Source organism: Macaca thibetana, chromosome 1 (genome assembly GCF_024542745.1).
Source record: "Macaca thibetana thibetana isolate TM-01 chromosome 1, ASM2454274v1, whole genome shotgun sequence".
In the NCBI taxonomy this organism is placed as follows: Eukaryota; Metazoa; Chordata; class Mammalia; order Primates; family Cercopithecidae; genus Macaca; species Macaca thibetana.
In genome coordinates, this window is record NC_065578.1 from 86,232,601 (window position 1) to 86,247,783 (window position 15,183).

Below are 15,183 nucleotides of genomic sequence, written 5' to 3' on the forward strand. Positions count from 1 at the left end.
AAAAAATAATAAATTATGTAAGTTTAAGAACTATTAAACTTTTAAGATTAACAGCGTAGAATACAGGGTCATTTTGTAGGTGACTCTAAATTAAGCCTTTAGATTGAATCATTTTATGAGACCAAATAATCAGTTTAAAGTACCTTATGCTTTACCTGATTTAACAATTGATTAACAAAACATTTCATTCTAAATTTATTGTAAAGCAAGACAGTAATTGGATTTTTTATCCCCAAGAATCAGTTGATGGGGGTATCTTGTTTACTATAGTCATGTAGTCAGAAGTGAAAAGTAACTGAAGACTTGATTGTTACAGTCCTGTCTTATATTCTATATATGTCTGTGCCCTACCTTAAGTGTGGTCGTTTGGAACTGAAGTAACATCTTTCTTGTTGAAAAATGTGGATGTATATGTCTTATCTGCATTAACAATGCTTCTGAAATATGACCTTACTAAATATATCAAGTCTTTCCATATATCAGCTTTAGTATTTATCAATAAATATATACAGGAAGCCATGAAATACATGTATAGAAATAAATATTTAATATTTAGTTGGGTGACTATATTTGTACCATATTTTGTGAGAATACATTTTCTTTGGATTATAATAGTAATGTTTATTTTAGAAAATTTAGAAAAAGTGCTTTTGTATTTGAAGTCTCAGAGCAAGTAAGATGAAATGCTATAAAATTTATAGAACCATTGAAATGTTAGGCTCACAACAAATCTTTGATAATCTATATTCAGTTCAGCAGCCAAAACACTGGGGAGGAGAAAGGTTCTGTGGTAGTAAATACTAGCACTATTTAGTCACATAATTTTGAAATGTGGCATTATTTTTGTTATGTAGAATTAGAAGATAAGAAAATAAAGACCGTTAAATAAATAGCAGTAACAGACAGTACTGACATTTTTGGACATTACAGCTGTACTAGTTCTTAGCTTTCTAGTTGACACCGTTACCATTTGTTTATTTATCTATTATGTAACAAGAATGCAGATGCCATTTATTTGGTCCATAAGCGTAGTCACTGAGTTTTACAAAACATCTACTATAAATAACCTGAAACTATAACAATACACAAAAATTGGCTTCATACACAGACATACCAGGCAGTACAAACTGAAAATGTGAGTAAATTAACACTGTTTTACATTAATGTACATAGTGCCATTTAACATTTAAAAACAAGTTTCAATGCATAGCACTTGATACTTCTTTGAATCTGTTTCAGTCGGTTAAGAGTATAAAAATGGTTAGATCTAGGCTAAAATTCATTCTTCTAGCCAAAAATAAGGGCATAATATTTATAACCAGGTATCAACTTTACTAAACCACAATATTTTGAAACTGTTAATGATACCTAAGGGTATTTACATTAAAAAGACAACATGCATTGTGTTGTTTTTTCTCATGACTGGTTATGCACATACTTTGTTCAAAGGTTTTTTAAAACTATACTCCTACTTTCAGTATAGCATACTGCAGTGTGTCTAACAGTTCTAGCGAAATGAATGCTTTCAAAGGGAGCAGAATCATTTTCAAGTCACTGGTGTCAGTTTTTTCCCTTTGGAACAAAGGACGTAACATAATCTGGTTCTGCCCAGATAAATAAGTATTAAGAGGGCTCTGTTTAGAGGCATTTCTGTTCAATCTAATGCTATGACATCATCAAGCTCTTCCTTCTGTTCTGTACGTAACCTCTTTGTACCGAGATTCTTTCTGGTCTAATTTCCTCTTGTGCATTCTCTCTTCTTCACTGACGTCAGCATTCTTTGAAGAATCTTCTTCATCCGAATCAACTATGAGAACATCATCTTGCTCTTGAGCTGTGGAGGTGGAAGGCTGAGTTCCATCATTACTGCCATTGGTTATGCTTTTGGCAACATCTTCAGCTTGTTTTGGCCCCACTTTTTCTGGGGCATCACCAACAACTTCAAATTCAACATCCTTTCTTAGGTCTTCACTATGAAGAATGTTGATCAATAAAGTATAGTCCTGGAGGAAGTAATCTGCTTGAAGCCAGCTGCAATTTCTCATTCCAAATTCTGACAACTTCTTGTGATTATTAGCTTCTGTCTCTCCCTCTTTGGAAGATGTTAGGATTGTTCCTTTCCCATCTTTACTTTGGACATCTGGTGCTACCATAGTGAATTTTTCTTTCACTACCTTGTCTTGTAAGGTGAGAACAGTCACTTTATGGACATTCAGCTGTACAGTCACCTCTGGCTTGCTGGCACATATGTAACAATTGGGGTTGGGAGGATCCAGTGCACAAGGCACAAGAAGCTTCTTTCTTGGGTTTGGTTGTTTATTCAAAACTGTTGTTCTGCACTGGTCTATTTTTCCTGATAAGATCTTCAATCCTTCCAATACTATCAACCCAGCAATCACTGCATTAGTAGTAGCAATAGCAGGAATAATATTCCCTGCCATTGATTTGATATCAAATCTACTCTTCATATTCATACTGAAAATATGCATCCTGAGGTTTGCAGCAGAGGTGACAAAATCCATTGCATATGGGTCATCCTTATCCCATATGAGCTCAGCTCCATCCCCCTTTTCTGCTAAATGAACTCTCAGAGTCTCAGCGCTGTCAGCTCCTCAAGAACCTGGTGCTCACCGGCTTCTCCCAATTGACCTGATTGATCTAGTTACTATTGATGTCACCAACCTCAACAGATAGGTTTTGTTTCAAAAGAAACATGTTGGAAGATCAAAGGCACAGGTTGCCAGGGAAAGTGCACTGCAATTTTACCTGAAAACTAATATCATTGCCTACCATTACAGCATCATGAACCCTGACTACAATATGGAATTTTTTGATAGTTTTTATTGGTTATGAATGCTTTAGATAACAGAGCTGCCCGAAACCATGTTAATAGAATGTGCCTGGCAGCTGATGTTCCTCTTACTGGAACTGGAACTGCTGGATATCTTGGACAAATAACTACTATGAAAAAGGGTGTGACCAAGTGTTATGAATGTCATCCTAAGCCAACACAGAGAACCTCTCCTGACTGTACAATTTGTAACACACCTTCAGAACCTATACATTGCATCATTTGGGCAAAGTACTTAAGTATCTTCTGACAGAACTGACCCTGAAGCTGCCTGGGAACCAACAGAAGCCGAAGCCAGAGCTAGAACATTCTAATAAAGATGGTGACATTAAATGTATTTGCACTGAGGAATGGACTAAATCAACTGGATATAATCCAGTTAAACTTTTTACCAAGCTTTTTAATGATGACATCTGTTATCTGTTGACAATGGACAAACTATGACGGAAAAGGAAACCTCCAGTGCTGTTTAACTGGGCTGAAGTACAAAGTCAAGGAGAAGAATGCATCAGATCAACAGAATGAACCCCAGTTAGGCCTGAAAGACCAGCAGGTTCTAGATGTGAAGAGCTATGCACGTCGTTTTTATTTTTTTTTGAGACAGAGTCTAGGGCTGTTGCCCAGGCTGGAATGCAATGGTGTGATCTCAGCTCACTGCAACCTCCGCCTCGCAGGTTCAAGCGATTCTCCTGCCTCAGCCTCCCAAGTAGCTGGGATTACAGGTGCCCACCACCACGCCCAGCTGATTTTGGTGTTTTTTAGTAGAGACGGGGTTTCACCATGTTGACCAGGCTGTTCTCGAACTCCTGACCTCAGGCGATCCACCCGCCTTGGCCTCCCAAATTGCTGGGATTACAGGCGTGAGCCATCTCACCCGGCCTACCATTACTATTTCTATCCTTATTATTTTTATTTTATTGATTCCCTAGAAAGCAAACATAGGAAGACAGCAACTAGACACCAGGCATGAAATGTCAGTGTATATTTTTGCCTTCACACATAAGTGAGGGATGTTTTTAAAACCCTTTTTTAAAACTCCACATAGGTAATTGTTTTTACTGTTCACCTTTGAAGTGGGAAGTGTTTTGATAACTGCCACAGGTTGTTGAGTTAATAGCAATTTTGTGGTCGGTAGTTTTTTGAAGAAGCTGCTTTTATAGATTTGAATAAACAGGTAATAGATGAGAATAAAGGGGACAAATATTCAGCCAGGACTTTTTTTTTTTTTAAGTAAAGAAGTAGTCATTGCCTGTGACATCTGTATTGAGAATCCAATTTTAAACTCTTCTTAATCCATATTATCTTTAATTCCTACTTGTCAATTCAGGAAGAGTGAGAAATGAATGACTGTACCTCATTATAGGAGACGTCAGTATGTGTATGCACGGATTCAGTAACTTTAAAAGCCTGTGCCAGATGCAACTATTTAAAAGAACAATGTTTTCAATAATATGGGAGAACTAGCTTGTTTGTAATGTTAAGAGGAAAAGATAAGATTCAAACGAGTTTGTGTGTTATCAACTGATGTTTAATAAAAGCACACCTATAATACTTAGTCTATATTTTCCATTTTGGACTTCCTTTAAAATGTAACCAAAAAATTTAACACCTTTGCAAAACAACTTAGATCTCCAGATTTTTCCCTCAAGTCTTTTGCAATTTCTTTGTCAATATCTGATCTAAGACCAGTATTTCATAGGTCTTTCTGGAGTATCCAATTTGATTTTCATGGAAGCAATAGTCCTCTTTCATTTCACACTCATATGTCTTTGATTTTTGCAGTTACAGTAACAGAGAAAACTGCCATAAACTAGTTTGGGAATAAACAACCAACTAAAATGAGAACTTTATGAAACTAGCAACTAAGTTGTTCATTATCTTTCAATTTGTTTTGCCTATTCCAAATTATTTACATTTCCATACAAGTTTTAGAATTAGTTGGTCAAGTCATACCAAAAAGTGCCCTGTGGTTTTCATTGGGATTGCATGGCATCTGTATATAAATTCTGGGAGAACTGACATCTTAACAGTAGTCTTTTAATCATGAATGTGGCATATCTATTTAGATCTTACTTAATTTTTCTCAGCAGTGTTTTTTTTGTTTTTTGTTTTTTGTTTTTCTGAGATAGAGTCTCACTCTGTTGCCCAGGCTGGAGCGCAGTGGCATGATCTCGGCTTACTGCAAGCTCCGCCTCCTGGGTTCATGCCATTCTTCTGTCTCAGCCTCCCGAGTAGCTGGGACTACAGGCGCCCGCCACCTCGCCCGGCTAGTTTTTTGTATTTTTAGTAGAGATGGGGTTTCACCGTGTTAGCCAGGATGGTCTCGATTTCCTGACCTTGTGATCCTCCCGTCTCGGCCTCCCAAAGTGCTGGGATTATAGGTGTGAGCCACCGCGCCGGGCCTCAGCAGTTTTTTATAATTTTTACTGTATGGTCTTGTGCATCTTATTGCAAAGTTTGTTTATATTTTTGTGCTATTTTACATGGTATTTTTTAATGTGAATTTCTGATTGTCTGTTGTTAGTAATATACAGTTGATTTAGGTATATTGGTTTTTATATACTGCAACCTTGCTAAACTCATTAATTCTCATAGCTTTTTTGATAGATTCTTTGAGAATTTCTACACAGTCAGTCATGCTGTCTGTGACAAGACAGTTTTACTTCTTGCTCTCTAATCTGTGTGCCTTTCTTTTTCTTGCCTTATTGCACAAGCTAGAGCCTCCAAGACAGTGTTGTATAAAACTGATGAGGGTGGACATTCTTGCCTCCTTCACAGTTTTAGGGTGAAAGTATCCAGTCTGTCTTTCAGTGAAGTATGATACCAGCTGAACTGAAATAAAAGGAGATCCTTTTATTAGTTTGAGGAAGTTCCCTTCTATTCCCAGTTTGCTGAGATTTTTATCATGAATTGATGTTGGATTTTGTTTATGTGCATGTATTAAGATGAATACATGGTCTTTAGCTTGTTTAATAAGGTAAGTTACATTAACTTTTGCATGTTAAATCAATCTGTATCCTTGGGATAAACTACATAGGTATGATAATTGTCCTTTCATTTCACTAAATTTTGTTAATTTTTGTCTCTATGTTTATAAGGGATTTCATGTCTGATTTTGATATCAAGGCTGGCTTCAGAGACTCAATTGGAAAGCATTTTTTCCTTTTCAGTTTTCTTCAAGAGTTTGTGTTGATGTTTTCTTGTGTTGGTATTTTTGGTATTGGTATTTTTGTTTGTTTGTTTGGTAGAATTTTCTAAGCCATTTGGGCCTTTTGTTTATCTGTGAGAAAGGTTTGTTTTTGTTTTTTGTGCCAAAGTTTTTTATTTATACATTTGATAGATTTAAAAGGCTATTCTGTTTAGCTATACGTGAGCTTTGTTAATTTTTGTGTTTCAAGGAATTTAGCAATTTATCACATTTATTGGCTACAGTTGCTTATAATATTCCTTTATTGTCTGTAGTGTTTTCTCCTTTGTCATTTCTGATATTGATAATTTGTATCTTCTCTTTTTTTCTTATTAGTCTGGTTAGAAGTTTATCAGTTTTATTGATTTTGTTTTTTGGGGGGGCACAAAGAACTAGCTGTGGTTTAGGTCACTGATGTTAGAATTGCCTTCTTTTCTAATATGATCGTGTAGTGCTATGTGTTTCCCTTAAAGCACTGCTTCAGTTACATCTCACAATTTTGATGGTTTTGTTTTATTAGGTTCAAAATACTTTTCTACTTTCCTTTTTGTTTTTTTCTTTGTCCTCTGGGTTACTTGAAGTGTGTTATTTAGTCCAGGTATTTGTGGACATTTCAAATGTCTTTTCTGTTATTTTAAATTTAATTCTGTTTTAGTCAGAACATATTTTGTATGATTTGAGTACTTTCAAATATTTTGAACCTCATTTTATGAGTGAGAATGTGGTCTATCTTATCACATGTTCCATGTACTCTTGAAAAGAATGTGTATCTGCATTCTGGATGGTGTGTTCTCTAAATGCCAATTGGCTAATTAGTTGATGACTGTTCAAATTTGCTGTATCTTAGTGATTTTCTGTTTACTATCAATTATTGTGAGCATGATGGTGAAATCTTTGATTATACTTGCAGATTTGTCTGTTTTTCCTGTGAGTTTTTAATTCATATGTTTTTAAAACTCGTCTTATAAAGGTACAAAAGTGTTTAGGATTGTTATGTCTTTTTGATAAATTGACCCCTTTATCGTTATGAAATGATCCTTTTTATCTTTGCCAATATTCTTTACTCTGAGATCTGTTTGTCATTAATATGGCTATACCAGCTTTTTTTGATTTGTGATAACATGATATATTTTTTTCATCCTTTTCCTTTTAAGTTATTTAATGTTTCTCTCATTTAAAGTGGTTTTCTTGTGGTCAGGATATGGTTGAATCTTGCTTTATTATCTAGTCTAACAGTCTGCCTTTTCTATGGTGTGTATGGGTCTAGATAATTAGTATGTTATCTTTTAATGTACAAATATAAATGTTAGTAATTATAAATTAAGATTTAAGAATTTGAGTAATTTGATAGATCCCATCAAGTAATCTTATTCCTAAAATTTCTATTTTCTTTATTTTTTGAACTTTGTTTTATTTAGGCTTATTATTTCTAGGTTTTCTTAGGCCACCAAAAAAAAAAAAGCCAAAATTGGGAAATAAACTGGGAGTACATTAGAAATAAAATGGTCTCCAAATATGAGAGATTATGCTACAGAGACTCCTATAAAATTTTAGCTATAAAAGGGTAAAATGGAGAATGGTACCTACAAGGTCACAAACCAGAGTCAACAAATGTTGACACCTGTGTTGCTTTCTAATATCTTCTGTTATCGATTTTAGACCACCTGCTCTTATATCACCTTGGGAGCTTTTTAAAAATACAGATTCCCCAGTCCCATGGAATTTGTTATACCCTGTAATCTATTTTAAGGTAATCTAACTTTCTATATGATTCTTAGATTACTCTAGTCTCAGAAATCGTGGTCCTGCACTAGTTATCTGACCACTTTAATCTCTGACTTTTCTGCCACTTTCACTGTGCCCTTCAGAGTCTTGGCGCCATTAGAGGAAAAAACCTCTGAGGATTAGTCAGGTGTGATATTCCTAGAATATTATACTAAACAGTCTTGACATGTATGGAGCTTTAGCTTTGACTGTGCTATGTGTAACATTAGGTTGGTAGAGATCAAATCACCTCAAACTTTCACTTTTAACATTATCCTTCACTTCCTTTTAATGTTTCTTAGATTGCGGAGTGAAGAACTCTGTCTCCCATATGGTTTAATTTAGTATGTATATATTTTTTTAAGCAAATTTGTGTGTCTGCTGTATACTGGGTAATAATGGTTATCACCTTTCTTTCAGAGAAAGAAGTAGCTTTTAAACAAGTTAGGCTCTCCTCCCCCAAAAAGTCACATTAATTCTACATGTTTTTTTTTCGGTTTTCATGGTTTGATTGGTTCCAGTGTTCAGTTAGAAGGTACTTAAATTTATGTTGCCTAATTCAAATAGATTAATGAGGATGAGGCAGAGTAACTAATAAAACAGTTTTGAGTTACTTTGCCTCATCACCATTAATTTTATCAACCCATACCTTTTCATAATGATTGTAATTTTATTTCTGGCATAGGAAAATAAGCCAAAAATATTAATGGATTTAAAAAGCTAATATATAGGCTATGTAAAGATCAACAAATTATTTTAAAGTAGATATTAAAATGTCTATTGTATAGTAAATGGTAGTCTGCAAGATGAAGAATATTCTACTTGAGAATTTTTTTTCTTACACTTGTTTCATGTAATTAAAATTCAGTAAAACACAATTAAAACTCAAATTATGGTCCAGCATTAGTTTTTGTCAATTGATACAACTGTCCAGCATTTTACTGGTCATTATTGAGAATATCAATTATCATTGCATTGTGGGCATGTTGAAGTGTCACTAGTAAAGAATTGTAGTTTACAGGATCCTGAATAATGGTTCTTTTTTGTTACACAAGACAAATGCAAAGGAAGACAATTTTTGGAAATCGATGTTTAGAAAAGAACATCTTTAGAATATTAATACCTGTGACTAGTTTTTAAAGATTCATTAAAAATACAAATTCAACTGAAAAGCTATAACAGTTTCTCAGAAGATACAGAGCTGTAAAATATAAAAAGTATTAGGCCAGGTGCAATGGTTTACACCGTTAATCCCAGCATCTTGGGAGGCTGAGGTGGGCTAATCGCTTGAGCCTAGGAGTTTGAGACCAGCTTGGGCAACATGCTGAAACCCTGTATCTACAGAAAATACAAAAATTAGCCAGGCATGGTAACACGCGCCTGTAGTCCCAGCTACTCTGGAGGCTGAGGTGAGAGGATCACTTGAGCCTGGGAGGTTGAGGCTGCAGTGAGCCCTAATCATGCCACTACACTATAAGCTGGGTGACAGAGTGAGACCCAGTCCCAAAAAAAATTTTTAACTCACTGTTTTAGTCTTCACAATGGGTAGTGTACAATCCACTTGAGCTTCAGTTTTTAACTAGTGAGCCAGGACTGGAAATTGTAGTTTAATCAGAATTTCTTCATATAAGAGAATGTTCCTAGATTAATATCTTTAACATGGTTCTTGAATTCTTGGTTGTACCCCAAAAACAGTTTCAGTTTAAAAGGGTGTGGGGTAATGACCATGATTCAGAATTAATTAATGTTGCATTTTCAAAGGGTTTTATAACAGTTTATGCTCAAGAACAATGTAAACATTTCACTCGTGCTTTTCATAATGATGGTTACAGCATCCTTTAAGGAGGAACTGACTAGCCTTAGGAGACTTAGTGGTTGGTGGGGAGCAGTGAGGAAGATGGGAAATCCAATTAGTCCAGTAGAATCAGTGCCATGAGTTAAAAGATAATTGACATGATGACCAGAATACCCTCACAACTAGTTTATACCATTAAGTTGTTTTTCACAGATCTAAGCTATATCTAAAATTCCAGTTAATGGGGTACAAATTAATTAGTTACATGGAAAAGATAATATTCTGTATCTGTCTTCTTAATAAGCCAACAGAAATGCCCTCTAGAACACTGATTCTCAAAGTGTTCCTGGACCATCATATCGGCATTGGGAACTGGATTGACAAATTCTTAGTCCTTGGAATTAGTAGCTAGGGAATGTGGGAAGGCAGGAATTTGTATTTTAACAAATGCTCCAAGTAATTCTGGCGCATGCTCAATTTGAGAACCATTGCTGTAGAATATGATGCATATCAAACTCCAGTGAAATAATAGCACGTTTTCAGCATTGCTAATTCTAATTTTCAACAGCTGCTGCATTAGGTTTTAGTTAATGATATCCAAACCCAGCTGGAGTTGAATCCTAGTTACTTCTTATTCTTTTTACTTACTAGTGAGTGGAGCACCAGGTGCAGTTGTTGAAGTGTGAAAATAATTTAGCTTTGTAGACAGTTCTGGCATTTCTTTCTTGATTTTGAAAATGCTTTAATCTTCTTGGTATGATATTTATTTCAACAATCAAAGCACATCTATTTTAATGGCAGTATGGACTTCTGCTGAGAATTTAAGGAAATCTCTGAATATTCCTACCAGTTTAATATCAAAATTAATATTTTAGCTGAATTACAAAGCTTATATATAATTTACTCCTGTTTTATTTTTCCATCAGTAAGTGCATTAAAAAATGTTTAATGTCTTCCTGACTAATTTACTTTCAACCGTCTTCACATCTTCTACAATATTATGTTTAGTTTTATTTTGGAAAAAAATGCTAGCAGAGATTTTAGTTAATGCATTCTTAGTAGTAAGGTCCAGCTGTTTGCTTTGTGAGTTACAAAACTCATGAGTCCTTCAAAAAACATTTTAAAGGCATGTCAGTAAGACATGAAGCTAGTATTTATCTGCTGCAGTATACTTGGAGTATTTACAAGTGGACAACGTGGTCAAAAGCACTTAAAATGTTTGTTAATAGATTAGTACATGATCTTGCAGTGATAGTGCAGATTTGTTTTTGGTTGTATGGCACATGTGTTCTAGGTAGTGTTGGTAACACAGATTTTTAGAACCAAAAGCTGATGAATTCAAAATTCTCTGTTGATGTTTAAAAATAAAAATTAAAAATAAAGTGAAAAATAAAATTCTCTTTTCTTAACTCTATACCTTCATGATTTCATTTACTCTGCCTTTGTGTTGTGACTCCTAATTTCTATCTTTAGTTCATAACTTTCTCCTGAGATGTGTGTCTTCTGTAACCTGCATATTACTACCTGGATGTTCCATGGGCACCTGAAACTCACTGTGTCTGAAACTGATAATCCAAGTCTGTCCCTCACACTAACCCTGTAAATACATATGGAATCAGAATTACATTAATAGCCTATTTTTCATTATTATAATAGCCAAATAGCCTATTTTGGCCATTACCCTAGATGTTTGCACAGGGCTTCATTCTCCATTGAAATTCCTTTCTAATATTTCTGAAAGTCTTCTAGAGATATCTCGTGGGTTTTTTTGTTTGTTTGTTTGTTTTTTGAAAAGCAGACTTCCCTCTATGCATAAGCATCGGCTTGGTTACCGGCTTGTCCATAGAACAGCTGTCTCTAATCAAGCATCATCATCTCTGCTGCTTCCCCAAGAGGAAATGCCAGAAAGTACGGGAGCCTTCATGGTGCTAAGATTGATGTCACATTTCATGTAGAAATGGAGAAAGTTCTCCTATGTCCTCACTAATGTCATACTTTATCACTTATGAACCTGCTTTATGTGCCTCTGTGAAGAAATGGTGAACTATATACCGGCTATTCATGCATGTCTTCCTCTAATATGTTTTTATTGCTAGGAAGCAACTACCCACCAAAGATTAAATTTCTCACCACAACCCCTGCATCTAGGCAGAGCCATATGACTAGTGTTTGCCAAGATAATTAAGAAATAGTTGTGCTTTCTGTACTCTATCGGCCAGCTGTATCAAAAGACTTCAAGGTACTGGGGAGAATGGCAAAGTCAGAAGAGGAAAGGAGCATAATTCCTTGAATTACTGCATAAAAGGCCATCTGCCAACCAGGAACACTCACATTGGTACTTGAGCAAGAACTAAACTTCTTGTGTAGTAAACAATCGAGATTTCTTTACAACAGCTGATGTTTCCCTAATTAATACAGTGTCCCCTTTATATTACAAAGCCCTTCTTCAAAACAGCTCCTTAATCATTTCCTTGCATTCCCTTTCTCTAAAAACTCAAACACATAAATATCCGGATATTCATGGGGCTGGGAGGGAACAGATGCCATATTACACTCTAATCCAGAACTTTTCTGCCATTGTGCCTTCCTCATCCTATTCTCTAGACCTGTTAGGCTTGGATATTGTTCTTACACAAGCTTGAAATAAAGCCATTATGAAAATCGGCTCTTTCATTGACCAGCTACATACTTGATTTCTCAGTTAGAACTTCATTGTAGAGTACAAACTATCCTGAATTCCTTTCTTCATCCCCATTTGTTCTTCCTTCCCCAATTCTCAAATTCAGTGAATGGCACCATCTTCCTCCTCAGTAAAGAAGCCTAGAGACAGCACCTTAGCCACTTCCAATCCCTCATCTACTCTTGTCACCTAAGCCTCTATCCCATTAACCTGTCTCCTTCCAGTCCCCATGCTTCTTCCTTATTGCAGTTGCTTTCCTTCAGGTCTTAATTCTCACTATGTCTTCAGGCCATTGATACTCAACTGTAAGCATTATCACTCTATAAAATGATACCTTGGGGAAATCTTGCATTGCAGAAGTCCCATATAGGTTACTTAAAACTCTTAAAAAAAAAATGGCTCTTTATTGTTTATAGAAGTTGTTCTGAAAGTGCAGTCCGTGTACCATAGGGATCCTTAAGACTCCTTTAGGGCTTTCACAAAATAGTTCACAACTATTTTCATAATAATTCTACGATGTTAGTTGCCTTTTTCACTAGTTGATATTTGTCCTCATGGTAAACAGCAGTGGTGGTACCAAACTGTACTAGTAGGCATTGTGTTTTTTTGCTACCTTTCTCTAACAGCCCAAACCCTCAAAAGCCATTTTCACATAAGAATGTCCATCAGAAAGCAATAATTTTATTAAATCTTGACTATTTTGTGTATGTCCTTAATATTCTGTCACAATATGGAAAGTACATCAAGCACTTCTGCATACCACAGTACAGAGATTGTCTTGAGGTAAAGCACTTGTGTGATTGACTTGTGCTGTGGTTTGAATATGGTTTGTCTCTACCAAAACTCATGTTGACGCTTGGTCCCCAATGTAACAGTGTTGAGAGGTGGTGGTTTAAGACGCGTTTGGATCATGAAAAATCTGCTCTCATAAAAGAATCAGTGCAGTCTTGAGGGAGTTAGTGAGTTCTCAGTCTCTGAGGACTACGTTAGTTACAATGAGATCAGGTCGTTATGAAGCAAGGTTGCCTGTCTCGTTTGCACTCCTATTTTCTGCACGTGTCAGTTTCTCTTCCATTCCTCCATCATTTTTTGATGCAGCATGAAGCCCTTACCAGAAGACAGCAGATATGGCTGCCCAGTCTTGAACTTACCAGCCTAAAGAACCAGGAGCTAAAGAAACTTCTTTATAAACTACCCGGTCTCTGTCATAGCAACAGAAAATAGATTAAGACAAGTTGCAAGCTCAACAAGGCAATATTTTTCATAGAACACTGTTTTTACTTGAAAGAATGATCAACACACAAACTATGTTTATTCAGACCTGTGTAGTTGGGAGATATTTTCTCAACAATGAACAAAATGAACTTGTCGCTGTAAGGAAAACAGTTGACAGTATTAGTTGCCAATTATAAAATTCAAAAAACCTTGTATCTGCCACTATGACCATAAGAGTTTCCCAATACTTAGACTTCTCTGAGATTGGTGGTATTATAATGAATGTGATTTTTACAATTGTATAATTTTTGTTATACAATTCTAATGTATTAATATTTGGAGGATCTGTGTAACTCCATATACCAGTATTTTTCAAATGACAGTGCAAAGTCTATCAATATAACAATATATTCACTGATATGAACATGAATAGTATATATTCATTAATATGGTTTTCTATCACTTGCAGTTAACTTTTAAGAAATTAATACTAGGTTTTAGTATAGAATTGAAAAAGAATATTTCCAATTATTTGAAAAGGCTACTAAAGTACTCCTTTTCCAACTGTATCTGTATGAGTCTGATTTTCTTCATTGACTCCAACCCAAATAATATATGATAATCTTTTGGAGAAGCAGATATGAAAATCCAGTAGTCTTCTATTAAGCCAGACATTTTAAAAGATTTGCAAAAATATAATGTTACACTGAATTTTTTTGGTTTTGGAGAATTTTTTCACGAAATCATGTCATTTATGCTGACATGTCATATTGTTATTTTAAAGTGAGTTAATGTTTCTCACTTTTAATTACTAATGTGCTATTGCTAGATGTAACCCACATAAACCAAAGCTCTTTGGTGTCCTTAACAATCGTTAAGTGTATAAGAGGCTCTGAGACCAATGAGTTTCAGAATGCTGGCTTATAGGATATGATTCATATTCCTAGTATGGTGATTAAGACACTGTGATCTGGCTTCTGCCCACTTTTCTGCCTTATGTTTTAGCTTGCCCTTTATCTTTCTCCTATCTTCTAAGCTTATTAAGAACCACTTTGAGGGTCTATGTGCACTATTCAGTGTTGCCCTCCAAGGACTTTGCTTATGCTTTTTCCCTTTGCCTAGAAGGTTTCTTTGTCACCCAGAAGGCACTTTTTAAAAAAAAAAAAAAAAAAGGCAAAGTCTCACTCTGTTGCCCAGGCTGGAGTGCAGTGGCACAATCTCGGCTCACTGCAACCTCTGCCTCCCGGGTTCAAGCGATTCTTATGCCTTAGCCTCCTGAGTAACCAGGATTACAGGCGCCCACCACCACACCCGGCTTATTTTTGTATTTTTAGTAGAAATGGAGTTTTACCATGTTGGCCAGGTTGGTCTCAAATTCCTGACCTCGGATGATCCACCCGTCTTGACCTCCCAAAGTGCTGAGATTACAGGCGTGAACCACCGCGCCTGGCCCAGAAGGTACTTTCTTATCTCAGTCACCTTCTCTGGATCCTTTCCTAACCATCCCATTTTTGGGACCTCGATTGCATCTTGTATAAACTTTTTTTTATAACGCTGTACCACCAAACTCTCTAAGAGTAGGTGTATGTCCAGAACCTGGTGCAGTACTTATAAATTAATAGAGTCCCGTAAATCTTTATGAAATTATTTGATGAATTCGGTGGAAAAAGCTTGGTTATAAATGATCATAT

General features: G+C 35.7%; 3 protein-coding genes and 2 pseudogenes across 7 annotated transcripts in view; 3 read left to right on the top strand and 2 right to left on the bottom strand.

Moving 5' to 3' along the window:
• The window catches only part of LMO4 (LIM domain only 4), a 523,833-nt gene that overhangs the window by 213,659 nt on the left and 294,991 nt on the right, over positions 1–15,183 (top strand). The window lies entirely within an intron of this gene.
• Positions 1–15,183, bottom strand: part of SELENOF (selenoprotein F) — a 270,936-nt gene that overhangs the window by 177,644 nt on the left and 78,109 nt on the right. The gene's annotated exons all lie outside the window — the stretch shown is intronic.
• The window catches only part of HS2ST1 (heparan sulfate 2-O-sulfotransferase 1), a 198,323-nt gene that overhangs the window by 126,880 nt on the left and 56,260 nt on the right, over positions 1–15,183 (top strand). The window lies entirely within an intron of this gene.
• On the bottom strand, positions 1,655–2,597 carry LOC126944831 (SUMO-activating enzyme subunit 2-like; annotated as a pseudogene). Its single transcript, XR_007722209.1, has one exon. The product of XR_007722209.1 is annotated as an SUMO-activating enzyme subunit 2-like (transcript).
• LOC126944907 (SUMO-activating enzyme subunit 2-like) lies at positions 2,597–14,635 on the top strand (annotated as a pseudogene). Its single transcript, XR_007722227.1, has one exon. The product of XR_007722227.1 is annotated as an SUMO-activating enzyme subunit 2-like (transcript).